Genomic DNA, 4,844 nt, shown 5'->3' with positions numbered 1-4,844 from the left:
ATTTGGTCCATATATATTCACTAACAAAAAAGGAAGATTGTCTATTACTACATCTAGAATAAGATAATTGCCATTGTCATCTTTATATTCATTAATCAATGTAAAGTCACAGTTATTATTGATAAGTGTAGCAACTCCCCGTGAGTTTGATTTGTATGAACTAAAAAAAGCCTTATATCCCCATAATGCTTTTATCATGCTTTCATCTTTTGTGACAAAGTGTGTGTCTTGAAGGAAATAAACATTTAATTTTTTTTCTTTTAAAATTTTAAAGACATCCCTCCTTTTATTCATGTCCCTTAAACCTTGGCAATTTAATGTAAGTATTTTTAGGAAATTTTCACATGGATAGTCATCCATTCCACAGCAAATGCATAAGTTTACTGTTCCCCTACAGCAAGAAAACAAGAGTTGATAAAAAAAGTAAAAATCTATATACACTAGAGAAAAGTAGTTTTTAAGCTCAGACACACCTGCTGTCATTTTGAAAATGTGCCAAACTAGACCCAAAAAACCTAACTTTAGGTTTATATTTGAAATGAAAATGCTAAAAATATAGAAAATTAATTTCAGTTGAGAGGAACTCTTTATACCTCAATTTCTTTCCTATTCAGTTCCTTTTTTCTAATTACAATTTGTTGTAGTTACCATGTTTGTTTTTTTTTTTTCTATTAAAGATATATATATCTGAAATGTAATTACAACAAAAATTTATCCATATCAAAATGTCGCACTTTGCACTGTATTAAAATTGAAATTATGCACACAGACAAGTTTACACGATCCATGCTGTACGATATCTATACCGGAAATTGAGTCTTTGAAAAAACACAAAAATAGTGACGTATACACTTGCAAATTCCGGAAAGTATCAAAACCTAAACATAATTTATAATTTATCCAGATATCATGTGCAGCATGAATATAGCCATATCGAAAACCACTAAACCACTAGAATAAATATTTTAGTTTATGCAGAATTACCGTAATAGTCAAATTCGATGAAAGTACACAAATACTAACTAATTGAAAAAGTGATTTACTGTAAGTTTGTATTTTTAGCTAGTGACTTTTCATAATTTATATTTTGAAGCGTCAGATGGGAACCGGCATATTTCTCGCCGCACTCATCCCAACCTCTGTGATGTGCGTGAAGCGTCTAGGACCGATCTTCTCCACACCACCGCGAAACGACCACTAGTGCGTTATTTATGTCATTATCAACCAGTGTCTTTAGTAGCATTCTCCCGGCTCCGTGCTCGCCGTCATCTTCTGATCCCTCGTGTATCGTGCCGTCGTGACTGGTGAACCGAAACGCATAAATGTTATGACTTGCACTGATAGTGTTTAACTTATCTTTCACAACTTTCACAAGCGATCGTCTCACCTGTTTATAGGAGTCTACTGGCGTTGCGTGGGCAGCAATCCGGTTTCCATTGTCTTCTGTTGTCTTCCCCGTACTGATCGCGATCTTTACCTCTTCTCCACTGATGATCTCATCGGCCATTGGTCTGCTACCAATTTTTTCCCTGTACACCGTCTTGCTCTGCGTGAAAATGAGCTTCTGACCTTTTAGCACCGTTTCTATGTTACGGTCCGCATATTTCTTTTGGACATCATATAAATGCTTCTTTTTTTCATGGACTACTTCAGGTTGGTGTTGAGACACTCTTATTGGGAACTTCTTATCCTTGAGAATTTTAATGTGTCTCATCACAATGTCCTTGTGTGATTTATTTACAAACTGGACACAGACTGGCCGAGGATATTTCCTATGTTTGTCGTATTCCCCCATTCGGAACACTTTATATATCTGTAGGCTATCAACAGTCTCTGCCGGTATCTCCATCTCTACTGCAAACACGTTACTAATGATCTTCACAAGGTTTTCAGGATTTTTTACTTCGGGTGCCTTTTCGTCTACTACACTCACAATGATATTGTCTTCAATTGCTCTAGATCTTAGCTCTAGAATCTGTTCACTTTGAGTCTTTACACAATACTCCAGTCGAACTATGTAATCTTTCATTCGGCTAAGTTCTCTCCATCTTTTTCTGTTTTTCCTGCAGTTCAGTGGTTATATATATCGTATCGTTCGCCTGTTCTTGTACGTTTTCTAATCTCTCCTGAATGCCATGTTTTCCTCTAATGTCCTTGGTAACTTCGTCTAGATGGCGACCTTGTCCATCAATCCTTAGTAGAAGGTTTGCAAGAGTATTTTGTATATTAGTTATACCGTGCATGACATCTCTCATCTGAAAATTTTCACATTCCTTTGAAATTTCTTCATCACTAGTACTGGTGTTAGTGGTGTTAGTATATCATCGAGCGCTCTCTTTTTAGACTGGGTCAATTGACTAGCCATATTTCACAATGTAACAGTGGAACGTATGAGTATCGCTCACTAGTGTTCACAAACAGATATGTTTACAAATTTTGTTTACCTTCTCGTTTCTCGTACCTTCTCGTTCCTCGCTTCTATTGCATTTTTTTGGTTAAAACAAACTGCAACACACTTTAAAACATCTTTGAATATCAGCAATGCATTTTTCAAGACCTGAAATTAATTAAATTCGAGGTTTTTTGACTTCACTTTGCTCTCGATAAAAACTTTCGTCTACAAGTTCTTATACGAGTGTAGTTTAAAAAAAATTATGCAAAAATGTGAGCAAACTTTGTATTTATATTTAATGAGAGCTAACCTCTCGCAAACTGCGCCCAGCTTGAAGCATGCCAACCGCTTTTGAACGTTCTTCTACTGACATACGCGCCATTTTACAGAAATTTTATTATGTTTTTCATTTGTAACTAAGTATTGAAAGCGCAAAAAAACGCACGTTTTATCAAAGCATACGACTGGAAAATCAATCGAATATGAGTTTTTCATTTGAAGCAAACCCAGTCACGGTCCACTTATCACAAGCGCGATTTACATTTCTTTTGTGTAATTGTGTTGGATTTTACGTTAGCAGACGATGTTTTGAATTTCAAATACCTCGCTTAAAAGGTTTGTTTATTTTTAAGGTCTTCCGTTTCCACCGGGAGACCTTCTACTGATTCTGTTGGTAAAGATTATTAGGGTCTTCCGAGCTTCCTTCGGAAGACCCTACTGTTATTCTACTGTTTCTTATCATTAGGGTCTTCCGCTTCCTTCGGAAGACCCTACTGTTATTTTATTGTTTCTTATTATTCTTTTTTTCCCGCTCGATTTTTGACAGGCGATTTCTCAAAGACCTTTGGACTGATCGTTATGAAACTTTCAGGATAGATAGCTTGTAGTTAAACCTATTTAAACCTGTTTTCAGTTTTTTGATGCATACCTTTATTTGTGAGTTATTGCCCTTTAATTGAAAATTTTTGATGTCTCGTTTCCACTGAAAATCTCAAAAATGACATAAGATATTTACACGAAAGTTGGAGAACTTGTAGCCAAAACATTGTAGATGTGCACAACGATAAAATTATATAGCTGATTTCTTAAAGTTTTGAAGCTATAAAACGGCAAATTTTAGTAATTTTTTTTCTTTGAATTTTTGCTACTTTTTGTGTAATAACTTTTAAACCGAGAATAATTTGGTAAGAAATATATTACAAAAGTTGTGGGTAATTACGAGGGCTTTCATATTTGATTAACGAAAAGGGGCTGGCCGCTATAATTAGGGGTTAATAGCTCATACACGCTTTTTTCTGATAGCTAAAAATATTGGTATATTATGAAAAAGTTTGACTGAAATAATTTCGAACTTATAAAATCTTGTCATTTGATATAAAAAGAAATAAACTTCCAGCTATATTTAATTGCTTTTTTTATAAAACAAGTACGTATGTGAGAAACCTTTCAGGAACAAGTTGTCTACTATAGCCAGCCAAGCCTTTACTGCATACATGTGCACATTTTTAGTTGATGCATCTAAAAGATATAGTTTTGATTCGGTGTTTCTTTGTTTTCTTTTTATTCAAATAATTTTAAAATGTGATGATGTACACAACAATAATTAGTACCTAGTTTAGAGGATTTTTTCACGCTTGTTTGTAAACAACGCGCGGCATTGTGGGAAATAGGAAGGTACTAAAGACGCGATGTACTTAAACACTGATTTGACCTGATTCAAATTTGTCTGTAAATGTTCCAAACAATTGAATTTTTGTATAGCATATGCCTCGAAGTAATAAAGTCTGTACATAAGTAATTCAAAATACTCAATATTACCATTTAATTAAAAATTAAAACGTCAGGTAAATATCAGGTCTCTAGTATATCCCGTTTTTAGTGTGCCCCTTCAAGTCGACGTCGGACACATGTTTGCCATGGTTTACAAACTGAAAATAGAATGATTTGTGAAGTTGAACATTTTCTCACAAAGAATCCGTTTGTAGACATGCACACTCATTTAATCTGCAGCTACGAAGTACTTTGTCACTTCTCTGTAACATTATTCTAAGCAGAATTATCCCGATTCATATATTCTAAGAATCTTGTGTGAATTGTTTACGAGGAAATTCTGACTGTCACATTAACAAGGATGAACACTCTTGACATTTTAATGTATGATTGGCTTGGACGGTAGAGTCTATAACATAACCCAGTCTTGGATTTCGGGAAAATTATTTCCAGATTGGTTTTCACATCTATAATTTTCTTGAACGCCGAACCCGATTGTATTCTTCATATGAGGTGGTAAATCCAATCTTGACATGTATTTTCAATCTCCTATGCAGAGTTGTCGTTCGTTCCTCTCTCAAACACCTCTGCAATCCAATGGGCTCACGTCAAGATTTTTGACATAACGTATAAAACGTGATATTTGCAGGATTGTTACAAATTAAATGGATAGTTCTGGATT

General features: G+C 34.7%; 1 pseudogene; it reads right to left on the bottom strand.

Annotated features, from left to right (window-relative positions):
• Positions 1-1,095: 1,095 nt before the first annotated feature.
• On the bottom strand, positions 1,096-2,280 carry LOC134235267 (uncharacterized; annotated as a pseudogene).
• Positions 2,281-4,844: the final 2,564 nt, after the last annotated feature.

Source organism: Saccostrea cucullata, unplaced genomic scaffold, assembly GCF_032062105.1.
Source record: "Saccostrea cucullata isolate Sc308-1 unplaced genomic scaffold, CSIRO_AGI_Scuc_v1 ctg3279, whole genome shotgun sequence".
In the NCBI taxonomy this organism is placed as follows: Eukaryota; Metazoa; Mollusca; class Bivalvia; order Ostreida; family Ostreidae; genus Saccostrea; species Saccostrea cuccullata.
Note: the sequence above shows the minus strand (reverse complement) of the source record. Positions and strands in the feature narration are given on the sequence as shown.